The following is a 20,917-nucleotide window of genomic DNA, read 5'->3' as shown; positions in this document are numbered from 1 at the left end:
GTGGATGTCTTTGTAGTGGTGTGTGTGTGTGTGTGTGTGTGGGGGTGTGCGTGTGTGTGTGTGTGTGCATGTGTGTGTGTGTGTGTGCGTGTGCGTGTGTGTGTGTGTGTGCGTGAGTGCGTGGGGGTGTGCGTGTGTGTGTGTGTGTGTGTGTAAGCTGTAATATACAGTAAGGAAACAATAATTTGATGACAGGAGGGTAATAATAAAGCCAGTCGAGGCATCTTGGCTTGTTTAATGTAAATTCAGCAGCTGATGGATTTTCTGTAAGAATAGATGAATCCATTAGTGTGCAATCTCAAGTGATTCCAGACAGATTAGCTATCACCTGTGTGGCTTTGCATTCATTTTGCCCATAACAGTGCAGAAACTACTTAGAATCCAGTCACTTAATCATTGCAGGTCATTTTTCTTTTTTTTAAAATTGCATTCTTTTCAAATCTCAATGTATATTTGAATTGTTGTTTAGTGAAAACTTTATATTACATTAAATTTTCATATATAGACGCATACTTACTAAATGACTGATAATTGACCTAGAAATGGGGTCCAACCGACCCCACACACGTAAAACTTGTATCATTTGCCTCAGTCCTCTACGTTTGCCTCAGTCCTCTAACGCACAAGGGTTAAGAACAGCATCGAAAGGCGCTGATCCACTGCCAAGTGGTGAACTGACTGGTTAATAATGTCCCACAGATGGTGAGCTTCTCCATTATATGATCTGTTCTCGCTATTGTGGTCAGACCAACTCTCCGCTGACGTTTGCAGCAACACTCAGCAATGGAGAACCTCATGGTTGTGGTTCTGATGGACTCAAACAAACCCAAGTATTTAATTTTGTCTGTCGCTAAACATACAGTGCTCTATTTTTTAAATGGGCAGCCACGCATGAATTTTATTTGTTCTTTTTACATCCAAAGAAAAAATAAAATTCACATCATAAGCTACCATTATGTGTCTCACCCTGTCAGTGCAGGACTGCATCTTGTAACTGCGTTTTGTGCTCTGTCTGTGAACATTGTAGACATGTCTGTGGAATGTAAAATTTAAACAAGAATAAAAACAACAATGCATTTTTTAAGATTTTTGTAGTTAAACAGTAATTAGACAGTCGACCATAGCTATTGCGTAATGCCCCCAGAAGAATAGTGTGCTTTGAAGTAGACTGAAAAATACCAAACCGTGGAATACTTGATCAGTTTCCTCAATAAGAAATGATAAAGTAACTTCTGTTTTCTTTTTTATGCTGTGGACAGAGGTGGAAAGTATTGAAAATAAAGGCAGATTGAAAAGCAATCCAGGTTCTGAGCTCAAGTTGAATTGATAGCGTGAAACTCTTATTGAGGAAGTGTTTTGGTCAGTTTTCTGCCTCGTTACTTTAAGAGCAAAACCTTTCTGGTCACAGCCAAAAGATAAAGCAGCATTTGGACCACAAGATTGTTTAAACAGCTTATAGGAAAAGGCTTTTCACTTTTTGAAAAGTAAAAATAATGCAAATATAACACTCGTCTACATCCTAAAGGTTCTGTTTTCCACAAACTTTTAAAGCACAGCAAATAATGGCCCACTGAGACAGGATACTGACAGAGACAGCCACATTCACAAGACCCTGAAAGCATCTTACTCAATTTGAGTGAAATTACATTAAAGGGAAGCTAGAACGACAAGATGAAACCCAGCGAGACATGAGAGATGTATCATTAGGATATGCCCAATGCGAAGGTAGCAGGCAGATGAGTGACTGAGCGTAGATTATTGGAGAAAACATGGATACAGATACAGGAATATAAACACTAAAGATGCACAACAATAAACATTAACACACAAGAACAACTCAAAACATTGGAACCAGAGCACAAACTCACCTCAAAGTCATACAGTTCATGAAAATAAAAAAAATATATTGTTTTCATTTACTTAAAAATGATGAAAAGTAAATTCTAACTTTTTTCATTTTTTGTGCTCCTGAACAACCAACATTACTTTGAAAGATTGTGGCAATTTTTGAGACATATTAAAATGTACTTTTAAAGATGACAACATTTACAAAATGAAATCAAATCCATTCATGTCCCTTTCGCTGATGCTCCCATCACGTGAGACGGCCACATCGATCACAACCACTGTCTTCTGCTGCTCATGGATGATCACTGTGTCCGTTTGATCGGCTATTCCCCACCACCTTGGGAGGTGATTCCCACTTTGACCTAGAGGTCTCCAGAGGACTATATACATATGTATCCAGCAAAAAATAGCAAAGCTGGCACTGTGGCGCACTTACACTTCCTGATCTTCCTGATGGAAACATCATCCCATCTTTCCACATGACCTTGGACCAGAATATTATCTCCCTCCTCAAGAAGGCTGGACAGAGTGTGGATTTCCTGCTGCAGGTTGGTGGGTTTTACCTGCCAGAAACAATGATGGTTTGCTTCTACAGTGCCATCATTGAGTCCATCCTCACTTCCTCCATCACCATCTGTGTGCTGCTGCCACTGCAAAGGACAAAGGCAGACTGCAGCATATCATTCGCTCTGCAGAGAAGGTAATTGGTTGCAATCTGCCATCACTCCAGAATCTGCTCACTTCTAGGACAGCAAAGTGTGCCAAAAAGATTTCAGCTGACCCATCTCACACTAGTTATGAACTATTTCAGACTCTATTTTATGGCAGGAGAGAAGTACAAGCTGTCAAAAATGGATCTACAAAAGCCAGCAGTAAACTTCATTAAAGGGGGGTATTATGTAAAATGTACTTTTTTGAGCTTGATTTCACTTGTTGTATATGCTTAAATGTTAAATGTAGGTGAGATAATCCTGCCTTCCTACTTTCGTTTTCAGCCCATGTTTGGCTATATCTGCTTATCCTTGCAGAGTCATGGGGCGCTGGTACTTATCTCCAGCGGTCATTGTGCAAGAGGCAGCGCACACTGGACAAGTCAACAGCCCACCACAGGACTGGTGACACTGTGATCCTCCTGTGTCAGAATCACGCAGAACAAACAACCACACTTGCATGTGGACATTCACACCCAAGAACAATTTAGAGAGCACATGCAAACTTCTTTTCACAAGGCAGCAGTGCTACCAACTGGACAATGCCATGACAAGCAAAGACAAAACAAAGACTACACAAATTTATCATTTGTGTAAAATGATACACAAATGTATCATTTGTATCATTTTTTTAATATATATAAAAACCTTTTTTTTATATATATATTAAAATATATATATATATATATATATATATATATATATATATATATATATATATATATATATATATATATATATATATATATATATATATATATCACAGTCACAAAAATATGTATTATTAACTATTCTAAACAAAATCAAAGTATTGCTTTAACACTGAAATTAGGTCAGTTGCTCACGGGGACTTCTGTCATGTATTTAATTAATGCAAACTGTCAGAAGAGTTGATAAATAGCTTAGACCTGGAATGTCTGAATTTTATATGTGCAACAAGCACAATGCATTCTTAAACTGCAGGTTTCTCAGCGACCTTTAACTTTCCCTGTCAGCATTCTGACCTGAGGTGAAGCTTTTGTTGTATTTTCATCTGAGGCCTGACTGAGCAGAAAGAGAATGTGCCCAAACTTCTTCCATAAAAGAATCAGGGCTTCATATCAATTTGTTATTTTCGTCAATAATCTTCAGATATTCACTCCACCTGAACAAACCACAAACTATGTTTTCAAAAATGCTCACTTTGGAATAACCCTTTTTGGTAACACTTTATTTGAAGGGGTGTACATAAGACTGACATGACACTGTCATAAAAAATGACATAACATCTTTCATGAACCTAAAGAAGTCTTTATGAATGTTTATGACAGTTGTCATGAAGTGTCATTCAGTAAATAATGACACTTTTAATGCAAAGTTGCTCTAAAAATCACATTAAAAGTACCAACTTTGCATGATTTTGTAAATAATGACAATTTAATGCAAAGTTGGCATTTTTAATGGACTTTCAATGCAACTTTTAGAGCAACTTTGCATTAAAAGTGTCATTATTTAGTCAATGAGACTTCATGAGAACAGTCATAAACATTCATAAAGACTTCTTTATGTTCATGACAGGTGTTATGTCATGTTTATAACAGTGTCATGTCAGTCTTATGCACACCCCTTCAAATAAAGTGTTACCCAATTTTTTAAATATTTTTTTCCCTAAATTTTACTGAGGTGGCAGAATTTTGCTAAATATATGTTTCAGTCTGAACAGAGCCAAAGTCCTTTCCTTTATTGACTAAATATAAGGAAAAGGATACTTTGTACTTTAATATTCAAAACCTTTTTTTTATTTTCATGGAGACTTGTATTATTATATAATTTTCTTCCATCTTTATTTATCAAAGCTTAAAGTGTTTATTTGGGAATTAAATATTAGCCAGAAAGGCTCCAGTAAGGCTGTATGAAGTATTGATGTAAGGGCCTCGGACAACCATTTAAAGTGAGTTTGAATGCATGTGCTGCTCTTTGTTGAAGCCTCGTGGTTGTCTGAAATGTCCAAAAAAGAAGTTACTAAATTTGATTAGTATCTGCATTGGCTTGCTTTGCTGAGTCATCACGTCTACTTTCATTCTTCCCTGTCTAACACTGATGACTCCTGAAGTTATACAATACAGTGCTAGACGTGAGAATTTTAGACAGTCCGACCATGCTGATTTAGCATGCATGTCTTGAGGAACAATACGTTTCGATTAAATCCAGTTTTGGTGGAAAGGGAATGACATTGATTGGTCGAGGGAATGGGGATTGACATTGATTGGTCCCGTCTTGTTTGTGAGGGTCAGAAATGTTTTGCATAATGTGGGCATTTGCAGTCTGCTGAAATTCTGTGTGGTATACTAGGCCAGAATATAAAATGTGGACAGCAGGGAAACACTGAAATAGATGCGCCGCTTATCTTTTACATTCACATTTTCCTGTTTTACACCGCTTTGAATTTAGAAGTTGGGGGGAAATCAAAAAAAATCTAATTTCAAAATATATGTTTGCCTACAAAGCCTTTAAAACATATGGAATAAAACTATTAAGACAATGGGTGATTTAAGTAAAAAATTAAAATCTCAAGAGGCTGAAAAAGGGAAAGAAAGAGAGGAAAAATGTCTAGAAAGAAATAAGAAATATTTCTAGGGAACTCAAGAAGATAAGATAAAAGAAAGTTAGAAAAGATGACAAGGATGGAAGGAGAGCAGATATAAGAGAGAATAGGGAGGCTCCTGTGTCTCCTACTCGTCTTTGTTTATGGTGACAGGGACAGGTGGAGCCTGACAGCAGGACCTTTACAGGGAGCCAGTTAAAAAAAAAAGGATGGGATGGAGAGATGGAAATGAGCTAAAAGAGAGATAGAGGAGAAGATGGGACACTCCAATATTAAATGCCAGTCCCCAAATGGCTGCCAAGCCTTCTGTTGTCTTCCTGCTCTTGAGTTGTAGCATCATGTGGTCAAAAACAGCATGGATGCTAAAAATGGATGCACTATCCCTTTTGTTTATTTTGATCTCTTTACAATTATAGTGCTATTACATGAGCAGAGACAATTTACAATGGCAGAGACAATGGTTTTCTGCATAACCAACATGAAGCAAATACAATTTTATTACTCTCTTACACCCACACTTTCACTATATACATGGCTTGTCAGTACCTTTACATGTAAAGATAAGAAATTGATTCTTTATTTTTGAAGGAGTCTTGTCTGGTCCTGATATTTGCATGTTTGCAATAGTTTGCAATAGTTGTTAATACAGATATTTACCAACCTTAATAGTTTTTAGTGAAACATTTAGGATAGTTCTGTAGTTAGAACATTGTATATGCTATAATTTTTAATTACATAAAACACACACTGTTATTCCTATGCAGTGTTTGTACATACAGTCAGCTGTTGGTATAGATCAACAATTATTGTGCATATTACACGTCAACATGACTCTTTCATACTTATATTTACATTCTTGTTAGGTGTAGCTCTGCTAAAAATGGGTGGTGTGTGTGTGTGTGTGTGTGCGTGTGGGTGGAGGGCACTGGAGGGGAGCGAGTGAGAGAACCAATAGACATTAGAGGAGCAGCACTTACTGCTCCCAAAATCTTTAATTCTATTTAGAGTGTTTGTAAGCTATGTTTTACTAAAAGCCTTTTAAAGCATTTCTATAGTTACAATAAGTAAAGTAACTGTTTTTTAACATTTTATTTAAGATTTAACATTTTATCTGAGATAAAATGTTAAATAAAACCACTCTGTATAGTTATCCTGTCGCATTATTCTCACACTTTGAGCCTGTTCTGTATTTTCCCAGCTGCAGTGAATGCATCCTTCTCTCCTACCTCATTCTACTAATTAGCTGCACCTGTGCATGACTCTATTTAATTCCCTTGTTGCCAGATTGTCTGTTGCTGTCTTGTCACACTGTTCAAGTCTGCATTTTTCTGAGCCTTTTCTGTCTTCTGATTATTTTATCTGGCTTTCCCTCCTTGGACTTGGAAGTTCGCTCTCTGGTTCTTTAGACTGTTAAACCGACATAATCTTTGGAATTGGTCTTACAGATCATTTAGCATTTATATATGTAGTCTCTTGGTGTTTGTAAACATTTCACACATCCCTTTAAGTGGAAAGATGATGAGTGAAAGGTGTAAAATCTCTTGGTTACACATACTTCCTGAGAGGCAACTTTTGAACCAACTCGTGGTATTAAAGATTGTCTCACGGTGATTACAGAAAATTTGAGTAAAAAATAATCAACAGCATGGGGGGAAAAAAATGGATGCGCATTTCATGTTATGTGCATGCAGAGAACACAAAATACAACCCCAAACTCACTCGTCAAAGCAGGAAATCCAGCTACTTTGACAGGCATAATCCTGGAACGAGAGGGGGTAAATTTAGGAAGAGACGAACCCAAACCCGGAAAAGCCGATTAGAGGCTGAGGGAACAAAACCCAGGCGGGGAGAGAAGGAAGAGTAGAAAAACGTATCAAAAGCACCAAAGCCAAGCCGACCCTGACACAACAGGCTGGTTATTTCTCATAGACGGGGAGAACACATAAAGGAGGGGGAGTGAAGACGGAGCACGAGAACAGAGAGCTTGGAAAAAGATCTGCCGGGATTCATGAAGGTAAAGCTGAGATGCGATCAGAGGTGAGAGACAAATATAGATTCTAGACTGCCACACAGTTTTACACAAATTGTAATTAAAAAGGTAACCACATGTGGATGTCTGCTCTAAGCTTTTTTCTCCTGTCTCTTCTACACAATGGAAGGTATTCTGTAAGTGTCTACAAAAATACCCGTCATTCTTAACACATAGTCCTAAAAATAACCCAAAATCAGCACATCTTCTTTTGGGTCCTGCGCTTTGGTCCTCACAAGGAGCAGTTGGTTCCCACAACCTTGTAGGTGTTAGGAAAATGGTCCTTACAATGTATCAAACACATGGCCACACACACACACACACACACACACATTCCTCTCTTACTCAGACGCGCTAAAATACAATAGTATACAATTGAAGTCTGCAGCCGAGTTTCTGCCTCGTAGAGCACCTACACCACTGAGCTCCACCCGACCAGCAGCAATTAGCAAACACCTGGTGCTGACAGTCTGCTGAGCTTATACAAACTACTGATCAGTCCAAAGCTCCTAAGTTGTAAACACCATAATGGAGAAACGTTGTTGTAGTGATGTGATGAATGTGGAGTGTCAAAAAGAACAGGTGCTTCTTAAAGACACAGAGGACAATTTCAAGGCGTCAAGTTCCTTTTAATTTATGTTTGACGTATAAAGCATTTTTTATTGCAGTATTTTTATGCGTGAAGGTAACATAGTTACTTGGTTCTACTATAAAATGGCACTATAAGCATGGAAAATGCACAAGACATATTTTTCCTAATTGAGTTGACTACATCAGCTGAAAAGCAGCTTATATCAAAATACTTTAACATTTTCGATGGACATTTGATACTAATTCATACACAACCAAAGATGCACTTTGTGTCTTGTGGACTGGTGATGTGTCTTCAGACAGAGTGCTCTGACCACAGATGTCACAAGAGCTCATTTTACTGGTGTCTGGTGAATCTAGAGGACAGGTGAACACCTGTGACTCTTCTCTGAGTTATTCCAGAGTTGCTTTAATCGAGTCTACTCCTGTCCTGCTGAGAGAAAGCAGCTCCTGCTGGTGAGTGTTATTCCCGTTTGAAGGGTGCGATTCATCTTGCACGGCGTTTAGGTGGACTGCCAGCGCTGACGTAATATCCCCGGGAATGCCGGGACGTATGTTTGTCCCTGCAGCACAATAGGCTGCGACAAACCGTTACTCACTTTAACCGTCATTGCCTATAAAGATATGGATGATTGGTGTATATAACAAATTTACAACAAGAAGAGGGTTTTACAAGACAGGGTTGCATTATGTCCTCAGATCTGTCCAAGGACTTTACAAGAGTGTACTATACTCATGAGGTGACAAATAAAAGTTAATGATGGTGAAAAAAAGAACAAAGGAGAATAAAAATGTTTTTTTTTGTGCGTCTCTGCATCTCATGTTTTTTTATAACTCTTGTTTTATACAATTTGAGTTCCACTGCTTCTTGTTGCTTTCCTTTCTTCCTCCTCTGTCTTTTGCACCACAGCACCGCTATTTCTTTGTCGACGTCTAGCTCTCTATTAATCCGGGGGCTGTAGGGGTTGTAGAGTTGGTATTTTCACCCAGTGATAAGGGCCTTTACAGAATGAGTCTGACACAGACGGGGTTGTAATGTGGTGGAAGCAATAAAACGCACTTGCACCAACACACTCGCACATAGGCACACACAAAGACATGACTTTATTCTATCTTGGTATGATAAAATGGTTCATCCCAGCAATGATGGATGATGGAGGAGACCGATAACTCCTGAAAACACATACCGAGACACATAGAAGGAACATGGCAAGTCTGGATCATGTTGTCCACCATTTCCATCGCTGTGGACTTTGCTGAGCTCTGGACAGACAGCAGTCTGGGCCTGTATAATATTCTCATTTAGATTGTATGGGTAAAGGTAACAAAAATCTGAGTGAAAGTGCTTGCTTGGCTCAGAAAAATGCTTTGGCCCAACTGCATCCACTTCCAAGAGAAATTTCTAAATATATCACAGCTGCAAAAACAGGATTTTATAGTGCATTTAAAGCTGTCTCTTCCTGATGTCCTGCGTAATTGGATGATAAATACAGCAATCAAAAACACTGACAGAGATAAGTGTTGTTGGCTGTTATAGGGAGATGTGCATGTCTGGAACATCTGTGGGAGACACACTTACTCATATTAAGCACGTCTCTCCTTTTAATGGCTAAAATTTTAACTGCCCAAAATGGAGGAATTATTAAAGTAAAAATAAAAGAATGTAATTATAAAGTACATTTTGTTTTTGCTGCAGCATGTGGCAAAAACAAGAGTGACCCATTGTGATCCAGTGCTTATTTCTTTATATTTTTGCTTCTAAGGGGTTTTCTGTTCTGTCATCGTGATGTTTTAGCTTTTTCAAGTCTCAGTTTCAGCTCTGTTCCCAATGAGTAGAATCACAACACATATGGGTTCAGTTCTGTGGCTTTTCAGTGGATGAACCAAGTGCATAGCTGCCATTATGCACTTCTTTCATCTAAAAATATTCCTTGTCCTGGGTTTTGTGATTTATTTATTTATTTTTGCGTGGAGATCTTGCCACAATACAAAACAGTTGTAGCCATGGCATAACCAGAAATATCAAGAGCTAGAAAGAGTGAAGAGAAAATAATCAAATAAATTCACATTGGAATGAATTATACTGAGTTTAACTAAATGTGTACCAAATTAGATTCTAATTAATTTAATATGAACTGGATCTGTGTCTTGTAAAGTGCATTGAGGGACAAAATATTTACCTCTTTTAGATATTTTTTTCTGTCTCCACCCAACCAAATGTTTGAAAAAAAAAGGCTTTTTTTAAATTAGATTGTTCCATTCTTTTGTTAGAAAGACTGACGTTCTTTCACTTACTGTGATTCCATCTATGAAATATGAGCAATAAAATTGAAGAAATCCTTGTTGTAGACACATGAAACATTATTTAGTAGCATCAAAAGGGAGATTCCCAAATAACAATTAACTGAAAACTTAGGAAATAGGTCAAAGGTAGACTGTTAACTGAAGGATAATCCATCTCTCTGAGTCTGCATATGACCTTTGTGGGACTTTTTCTTTATTGAAAACTGAACTCGTATGCTGTTTCTGTGCTGTAGACACTGGAAAGTTGACACACTGTGAATCAACTTTCCTCAGTTGAAACACGCAGGGACAGCACGTTGTCATTGTCGGGTACAAATATTGGCTGCAAAAATTTATGCAAAAGCTGAATCAATCTACAATGTACATCCAGTTTTCATTACTGGTAGTGTTATTACAACATTTTTGCTGCTAATAACATTAAGGTATTTTTTTTTAAAACAAGGATATATAAAGAAGACAGTCTTTGGGAGGAAACATTTACACTTACTATCAAAGTTCAACTTTTATTTTTGACCTGTTAAATAATAGAACAATGCAAAGTCCTTACACTTGGTATTACGACATTTAGTTTTTTTTTCTACGTTACGTGTGGAAGTCTTTCTTTGAGGAAAACCTTAACGAGATACAGCTAAGTTTGCAGATGGGCTAGAATTCATTTTCATGTATGAGTGCGTGATGTGTGCAAGAATATATCTGTACATATGTATTCTTTACTTCACGTGTGCAGGTGTCCTTTTTCGATTTTTCTTTCCAAGATAGAATTTTCCAGATCGTGGCCAGTCTGGCAGGCGGCACAGATTGAGGCAGCAGCCAGTATGACACCAGTTAGGAAGCAGGATCGCGTGAGTGGGAAAAGCAAATTGAAGTGTCATAAAGATATTAATGGAAACAAGATGTGGCCACCAAAAAAAACCATCTGCAAATTGGCTAGCAGTAAAAATACAAAGCCAGCCAAGCCAAAAGGAGCTTTTCCAATAGAAATGTCTGTGCTGAATAGATTGTGCATATCCCTAGGAATTTATTTAATCTATCTTGCAGAAAGCCAATGCAGACAGAATATTTTCTCAATAAACACAATAAAAATATATACTATATGTTTTGCTTTTGCATTTATGTTTATGCATTAAAAAAATGTGTAGGACAGAAAAATATAGATTTTCCAAAGTTTATTAGAAAGTTTATTATTACAATGGACATGTGGTCATGCACAGTGAAATACAAAGAACAATTTTGATCTCAATAGTTTTAGACAATTTGAGTGACACAAGAGTTCCTAGAAAAACTTTTTAAAAAGTCTAGTAAGAAACTGATATAAATACTTGGAAACTATTAAAGCAGAACATATAAATCTTGATAGAGAGGAATTTAACCCGGAAGGACAGAGAGCTTAAAAGAATGAGAATTAGAGAGCTGTGTAAAAGAGATAAGAGGATAGACAGATGCTGTGGATCAAAAGTATTAATATCTCCAGTATAAACACTTGTAAAATAAAATACCTAGAGAGGTGAAGCACAAGACTGATCAGAAAACAGGAGCGTAGGCAGATATATGGAAAGAAAACACACCTCTATGGTTTCCTTAACAGGGTGGACGAGACTCAGATAAATGGTGGGGGAGGATTAGGAATGCAGGAAAAGTGTGAAGTCTAATGCTTGGGATGTATTGTACATGAGAGCAGAATCAAAATTAATTTGAAGTTTTCTCTTTGTGCTAAAATGAACTGACTGAATGAACTAAGAGGTCATTTTTGTATCAGAAAGGGGACAGAGGGAGGCAGAAGAGGATTTTTTTCAATTAGTGGATGGACTGATAACCAAGCAGATGAATGACAGCTGCCAGGAGATTCCTGAAAATGTTGGGAGAAGGGAAAGCATTGTTATGTTATGTGATCAAACGAGGAGGAGAGAAGTGCATAAGTAGGCAGATACCACTGATGCAATTTATGTAGGAATATACTAAATCAGTGGTGTCTACTTCAAGAGGCGGCTTGCAGAACACGACAAAGATTTCAAGCAGATAGAAACTACCAATTTTTTCCTCAGCATAAAGCTCAAATGCAGGCCTGCCACCATATCAAACCCTTCAGAAATGGCAGGTTGCGGTTTTTGGGAGGAAAAGATTTTTTTATTTTTATTTTGTTGTATGAAGTGATAACATGTAATCACTTGACAGATAACCATACTTTGCAGGGATTCTTACAGTTCTTTAACTTTGCTGTCTTTACTAACAATATCAAACCACTAAGACTCAGGTTTAAATCTTCTTCATTCCATCTTATCTGTCACATGACAGTTTGTGGATCAAGCCACAGGCCATTACTTCCTTAAAGTGTACTTGTAGGTAAAGGTGACAATCATGGATTTTTACAGGCTCTGTCAGTTCTTTTTAACCCTTGTGTTTACAAATGGGGTCCAACCGACCCCACACCTGTATCACTTGTATCATTTGCCTCAGTCCTTGTACGTTTGCCTCAGTCCTCGCACGCACAAGGGTTAAGGCCCTTTTATATGTGAGTCTGTCATGTTCCTTGTGGATGGGTTTGCACAGTTATGCCTAAGGTTCAGTTTGAATCATAGCCCTAAATGCATGTTTTTTCTTGGTGCAACTGTTTGTTTTTGCAAGGCAATTCAGCTTATTACTAGGTCCAAAACCATGCATTTTGAAATAAGTAAGTTACTTTGAAGTGCTTATTGACAGTGGCAGAGTCAGGAGTTTTTCATAGAGGTGGCCAGGCAAGACCTGTTTCTAATAACTGATTGCATCCAGAGCCTCTTCTGTGCACAACATTAATATCCATCCATCCATTTTCTTGCACCCTTGTCCCTTAGTGGGGTCGGGAGGGTTGCTGGTGCCTATCTCCAGCTAACGTTCCGGGCGAGAGGCGGGGTTCACCCTGGACAAGTCGCCAGTCTGTCGCAGACAACATTAATATTTTACTAATAATTCACTAAAGAAAATATTTTCTTGAACCAAATAAATATATGCCTGTGTTAATAGATATAGGCTATCTAGGCATATATCACTCCTGCTGCCACCAACTGGTTTGGAGGGGAACTGCTTGTTCCAGAAGTGCTACTAAGTTGCCACCCTGTGGGAACAATGAAATCACTTGACAGGGAATCCCACTGGGGGGCCAGTGATTTGTCCCTTGGCTCCTCTGCTGGTTTTTGATCACCATTACTCTTGTCTGTTTTTGTGCTTGTGCTATGATCAGCATGAGAACTGTTCAGGGTATTCCAAGAGTCAAGTTACTACCTCCTAAATTGAAAAGTGCTAGTACTTTTCAAAAAAACTTTAGTCATATCAGTCTTTTAGTGCACTGTGGGAATACTGAGCAATTTGGAAGATTTTAAATAATTGTTCAGCATGCATTTATTTCTGAGACATTTTGCACATGGAACAACTAGGTTTTGTTGTAGACTTCTTCAGAAAAAGAGTGAGTTTCTCCCTCTTCATGAAAACTCAAAGTTCTGTGCAAATCTGAGGTATGTTTTATACTTGGCCTCAAGAGTAGAGAGAGTGTTTGCTGTCCTGTTTTCAAGGTTCTTTCAAAGATCCATAAGAGGGAAATATGTGATGTTATGGTACACTGTAGATTCAAAGTTATGGTTGGGTCTGAGGCTATGGTGGTTTCCAAACAACTAATCCAACACAAGCAATACCAGAAATGTGAGTTTCAGCAGCTGTTAATAGTTTTACATAGGATCATATATAAAAATGAAAATGAAAGTATCACTGGACTATCTGTGTATCAAGTACAAACATGCAATTGTAAATTGTTTTGTGGGTGTTTAAGGCTTGAACCCCTTTCTAACCCTAATATGGTAGACTACTTGGCCTACTTCCAACTGGGTAATAAATATGTTTGTGGTTGAATCAAAGCAAAACTTGACTAGTTTTATCAGCTCTCCAGCTTGTTTTTACAGTGACGTTGGATTATATTCAACCTAACCTGTCTAAAACACTGAAGTTCCACCAGACTAAGAACATACTTAGTTAACAAACACCTGGTAAAACTGTGTCTGCTGGGATTATCCTTCAAACTACCAATACTACTAAACTCAGCCCAACACTCCTAACAACAGTTCTAGAGATAATGGAGGATCATTGATATTGTGACGTGCAGAAGACGGAGTGTTGGAAAGAGTAGAAACTTTTTAAAGAGACAGAGAACAATTTCAAGGTGTCAAAATGCAAAGTGAATTTTCTTAAAGCCCTTGTATAACAATTCAAGGTAACATAGTTACTTTATTGTGCAGTAAAATGCCACTATCAGCCTGGAAAATACATAATATCCCACATTTAAGTGTGTGGAGTTTTGGTCAGCTCACACCTCTCCAACACACTTACATACACATACAGGGAAAAAAATCTGTGCATGCACTCATACAGAACCTAATTTTATGCAAAATATATACAGAAATAAAGCTTGTGCCACAGTTCTACAATGTGCTCAAGCACACATACAGTAATGTGGGTGCACATAAGCAGACACAGACACAGAAAAACCCAGACTGTCAAGTACTCTTTTTATGGTGTCACCTGAGTTTGGCCTTAAGTACATATTTCATGCTACATTACCCCCTATGGCAGAAGATGAGGGGAAGAAACAGGGAGACTAAGGGAAGCTGAGAGATGAAGCGAGGCAGTAAAATTAAGGTTCCTTTCTCTCTCGACTGCCTGCCTAAACATCCTTTCTACATCTTCTGTTCTTTCTGTTCCTCCTACCCCTCTTATCTTTATCCCCCTGTTTCTTCTAGTTTAATATTTTTTAATGGTCACTAACCAGAATGGGTCACAGACATGCTCCTGCTGGATGCCCACATGACAAGAGTAGTGATATGTTTTAATGAGGCTGGGACTTAGGGCACAAGTGGAAATTTCTCATTTGGGTCTTCCATTGGAGAAAACTACATCTACCTCAAGCTGTTTCACTCAATCCTCTGCCACGCTTCTAATGTTTTGTTACTTCCTTCATTTCGTCCTCTCCGTCTTGCTCTTTTTATTTTCCAGTTATCACATTGTTTTATTATATTTTTTTATTAAACTGATTTCTCACACACGCTCCACCAATCTCTTCCAGGTTCACACATCTGAACAGACTTCTTCTTCAGAGCTCCTCGCAGATCCCCATCTTTCTTTTCACTTAACATTTAACATGCTCTTTTGTGGGGTTTAGCAAGCAGGAGTCATGCTGAGAAAATATCCTCAAAACCATAACTCCACTAGATCTCCTTACAGTGTGAAAAGACGGCTAAGAGCTTTACAACTGACAACGTTTGGTCAGCACCCCATGTGCTTGTTTGCCTGCAGAGAAATCTAATCTGATCCTATTGGTTATTTCAGTAAACCCCCTCCTTTGTGTTTTAGACCCATTTGATGTTTTTAAAGTTTTGCAAATATATGGTGTGAATAAAGTCTTCTTCTTGCATACTAAATTGGTAAATATCCTTTCAAAACAACAGAGAGCATAGTCACACTTACTGTGATTTGTAGCAGAGCATAATAAATAAGAATGGTTTTATTTGATGGTTTCAGAAATCAAAGAAATAAAAACATATTGAGCCCAGGTCTTTGGCTTATAATACTTGTATTTGTCAGTGTGTTGTGTTTGCTCCATGATTCTCCTAACAATCCTATCACGTAGCCACCAGAGGGTACCAAGGTGAACCAGCTGCAGGACTTAAAGCTGATTCTTTACCGGTACGGCGGTAAACTTGCTGGGATTTCTCGTTTACCCTCTGCATACCCAGCAGCCTCATTACACCCTGGATGTAAGGAGCTGGTTGCCAGTCACTCTTTGATACTACCCTTCTGGTAATGTCAAGCCCTCCTTGTGAACGTCTGTGTATTTTCCAGTGTAGCTTCTTGTATTTCTCCCACTCCACGGTCTCCCTGAGCACCTTCTGGGACCTACTTGTGAAACCTCTTGAGCCCTCAGAGTCAGACCAGAACCAGCCATGACCCTCACTTTAAATTCTCATGACTGGTAACTTCAAGCTCCACCACCATCATTGTTAAAGTACCTGTCTGCCCTAAAACAGTCCTGCAGCATTTTCCATCAGGTTCCCCAGCCCTCTGTCTACCTCCATCTTGCAGTTTCACCTCAAAACCAACAACCCGTAGAACCCACTCACTAGCGAGCATCTTAGCTTTGTGTCTGTGATTTATTTGCATTGTGGACATGGAGTGGAATGGGTCTTCTCTGCACTGACAGCTGGCAGTACGTTGCAGGACAGACGACTGCGTAAGACTGACTGCAGTGCTCGTGAAGCAGGAGGGGTCACGACAGCCACTCGCTCAGGACTGAGCAGCAGAGTTGCGAGTGGCTCTTTCACTTGTCACCATAAAGTCTCTAGTAACACACAAAAAAATCACTAGATTTGTTGTTATTAGTGTTTTTGGGAAGAAAAGAAAAAGTTTCTGCAGCGTTCAAAAAAATCACTAAATATGGCAACAAAGTGCCGATTTGGCAACAATATTTATTTTGACCTGACCACAGACCCACTTCACCCCCTGCACTCCTCCCCACTTTTAGCCCCTCAATGTATTATGGCTCCGCCCACTTTGTTGGAGTTTCCTAAAAATTTGTCATGGGCAGGGTTTTGACTTCAGAGAGAGTTTTATGCTTTAATTTGCGCTTAGTCAACTAAATGCTGCCTCTTAAAACAGTTATAACTGCCTATTTAGTTCACACACCAAATATTCCCTATGCACTAACAAACACAGTGGAAACCATCTTAGCACTATGGCAAATGCAAATATCAACAATCTTACTTGTTTCCGGTCTAGTAGGTACAGCCAATCAGCACCAAGGAAAATAAATGCATCTCCTGGATTGGCTGCTTTGCATATGCCATCAATTAGCATGTCGAGCAGCATTGAGTCTATATGTCTTAGCTTCCCTAGCTTCATTTTTGCAATTATGTTTCGTATGTTCTATTAAAAAAAAAGCAAATATGTGGATTTTCCATGAACAACTTGGAGTTACTTTGTACACAAAACCACATGAATACTTTGTCATGGGGCCAGATGTCCAACCCTACAGGAGATATTAAAACAGACTTAGGTTAAGTTACAAACTCTAGGTGACGACATAATCAACATGCTATGGTTAATGACACGCTAACTTATTTTTTGATGCATGTATGTAAAATAAAATAAATTAATTGCCAACACCACCTTTGGATGCAGTATACCAGAATGTCAAAATAAACTGTTATCAAAAAGAGAAAGCGGTAGCAAATCTAAAGACTTTCGGTGTGACTGAGTGAGCAATCAGTATGTACAGATAGATCATTGCTGACTGGCGACTCTAGTAAAGGTAATTGCTTCTGTGATTCAAGGTGAGGGACAAGTAGGTGTAAAATCTGTGGCATGTTGTAGAAATGGCAATTATTTCCATTCAAAGCAGGAAATGTTAGGATGGTGGAGACAGGGTCGCTAACACCTGACAGCAATGCAGAAGATTTTACTTGAGGGAGAGTTTCGTCTAAGTAAAGAGATTTGTCCTAGAAAACCACTTAAAAATAAATGAAAATAATCAGAAGTTAAGAGTTAACCCTTTACAGTCAAAATATACCGCATAAGAAACCACATAAATAACAGAAGGTAGCCTTTTTTTTTTACCTTTATCTTAAAGGGTCTAATTTAAGTAATCATTTCTGCCTTGGTTGTTACATGGAGGGAGATTTGAAATCACCCTGATGCAGTATAAATGCACTTAACTATGTATAGCAGAACATATACTAAAGACACAATCAGTGAGTCATGCCACCTGTATTTTTGAACCTATAGACTGTACAGCTGTGCAGGTGCAGCTTAAAGGCCTGTCTGTATGCCAGAATAAAATATGTCTGCCTTATAAAAGATAATCAAAATGCAAAAAGGTTATATGATGAACAACCCATTTATGCCAAAGACTATTGACAGTTATGCAGCACATAGTCACTGACATCATCAGTGACAAGGATGGTAAGCCACCTAAAGAAGGTGTCTATTCACATACTACTGTATACAACTTTATTTCATTTGCCACATTAAGTTTTCATTTTCTTTTCACTTTTCACAGTAAACCTATAATTTTCCCCCTTTTTTTAACTGTGAATGAAAAATGTTACATTCATGACCTACTTGTCTGTCAATTCACAGAAGAGACTCACTGCAATTTATTAATGAATACTCTCAATCATCACTTCTTTAGAAATTACTATATTTTCCGTTACAGGTTGAAAAACTGATGGTAGAAGAAAATATACTTTTAATATGATTGCATCTTCTCAAAGTCTTGCACTGAGGCTCTTTTTTTTTTTTTTTTTTTTACATTTTTTTTATTTTAAAACATTTCATTATTCTTGCTAATCCATGTTGCACATGTCCAGTCCTGACTGTGAGATGAAATTGAACAGATCTGTGCTTCTCTTGTACCATTCTTTTCATGCCATTTGAAAGAGCTAAATTGGCTTTTTCCCTGTAGCAGGAATGAGTCTGGCTTTGTCCTTTCAGTCTCTCTTTCTGCTGTCAAATAACCCTCTTTGCTTCTCAGTTGTGATATGATTACGTTCCTTTTCAGCTGGATTTACCACAAAGTCATAGCGTGCCGCTCTGGTAATACTGTGAAAGGAATTCTGGAAAAGCGGACTGTCAATGTTTTATTCAATTTGAAACAATGAAAAGATAGAAAAAGACAGGTCAAATCAAATAAAGAACCATAAGTGACAACCACTGTGTCATGCACTAAAGAGTAACAGGAAAGAAATTACTAAATAAATAGAGGAGAACATGTATCCTACTTTGTGTAGGACTGCAAAGCAGTTCTGCATCTTCTCCACCCATCTTCTAACTTGAGATAATGTATTGCAGTCTAAAAACCTCAGAAAATAAAAGTAAAACAACTGTATACACAAAATAAAATGCGCAAAGGTCTCGAGACCTTTGCGCATCCCAGATTAAAATGAACACCTGACCTTATTTACAGGTAAATATTGAGTCCAAGACCTCTCACCTTATCTGTAACTAAAATGTAATCCTTCCTAGCAATTCACAATTTTTCCACTATCTTCTGTTGGCTCTTTTATGTTTGCGCTTGACTGGCTCTTAGTTTTGGAGCACAACACACTAGCTGCTGCACATCAAAAATGCACAGTTAGGTTGAGAGTCATTTACTATCTCACAATTGGGTTCAGATTTCTGGGATATGATTCAAAATTGATTTTCGATTCTTAACGATTATTCATAATGATTTCTGCTTTAATCTATAGGTGTGCAAAGGATGTCACTAGATTGCTGGAGACATTGAAGTGTCTTTTTCACATTTATTAAGTTTCAAATATCAAAACACGTGTGGGACTATGAAAGGGAATTGAATGCAAATAGCAGCTCCCCCACCCCGTAATAATAAGGTAACTTGCAGTGAGAAACTACGTTAAAATCTATCATAGTTAAAAGTGTATGAGTTACGCCAGCAGAGGGCGCTCAGCGCCAAATGCGTTTAGAGCCGACATTACGAGCAGCTGCTATAACCCGCTGTGTTTCCGTTTTACAGGTAAGCCGAGTGATAAATAATATATGGATGTTAACGGTAGTAATCTCTGAAAGGCACCAGGCCTTGGGACCAGTGGGACCGAACTGCCGAGTCGAATGTGGAGCCGGAGTTAGCAGCAGGCTAAGCTAATGATTTGCGTGGTTCGCGCTCTTGTGCAGGCGCGGTTGGTTGGCTGTAGTTGTGGCATGTGTTTTCCTCGCAGCTATTTTTGAGTTAAAGTTGAACCCTATTTTCTATTTTCTGTTCGAGTTCAGCTAATGGAAGTTTAATGCACAGGAGTACACAGACAGTGATGCCAATGGTAATGATGAGAACTGTAAACTGTTGTGCTACTCTGATAATTGCGTTTTACGGTGACAATGTATTGTGCTCTTGGTAAGAGGAAGTTGGCTATTGCTGAGGAAGCAGCTTAGAGCAGACATTACGAGCAGCTGCTATAACCCGCTGTGCTGTCTTTTTTACAGAGTTTATTCTAAATAAATATGTTACACTGGAAGTGACCCGGCCCATCATTCTCCATTGTGTATCACATGCTTAGACGGGATTACTCCCTCCTGGCGTCCTCCGTTTTGCTGTTACGAAGTGGTCATGGAGATAGTGCCATATCTTTCTGCTGAAAGTCTCCTCTATGGACAGCAGCTCTGCAATTTGCATCCAAAAGTTCCTGGCCATTAGTTTTCATAGCTATTTAGTAAAGAATTGTAAAAAAATTTACGTAATTCCTCACCACGTCCAATAAATATTCCTTAATAAGGTTTTAAAACTATACAGCTGGCCAGGGACGCTGGGGGAGATGTCCCATCTATAGTGCTCTGTACTTGGCAACTTGGTGTAACTCGTCATCTCCTGCTTGTAGCAGTGTGATGGGGTGAATTGCCTCAAACGTATTTTTTAGGGCAGTTGCTGGATGATAATATCAAAACAGGTATTGAAAAATGTGTACCTAAAAGTTGTTATCTGCGTCAGCGAGGCTGTCTTCAGAAAGCTCATCAAAGTGACGCTTAACTTTTCTGGCCCTGGTTGTTTCAAACTCTGCTTGACTAAACCATTTTGTAGCTACAGCAAGAGTGGCAGACTCAGCCTCATCAAATTGCTCCTTAAACTTCATCAAAACACTGATGGTGTTTGTGCAGAAGAGTATATGCTTTCTGAATATCTGTATTCTTAGTGTGCAGTAAAAGTGTGGCAGCGTTTATACACTTAAGAATCTTGGTTTGCATGTTGACAGAAAATTAAAGAAAATGTGCTTACAGCATTCTTGAGCGCATTTGTTTCGTTACTCTCCTCTGTTTTGTCACAGGTAAATA

This window comes from Poecilia reticulata, chromosome 13, assembly GCF_904066995.2.
Source record: "Poecilia reticulata chromosome 13, P_reticulata-male-v2, whole genome shotgun sequence".
Classification (NCBI taxonomy): Eukaryota; Metazoa; Chordata; class Actinopteri; order Cyprinodontiformes; family Poeciliidae; genus Poecilia; species Poecilia reticulata.
The sequence above is the reverse complement of the archived record's forward strand: the minus strand, read 5'-3'. Positions refer to the sequence as shown.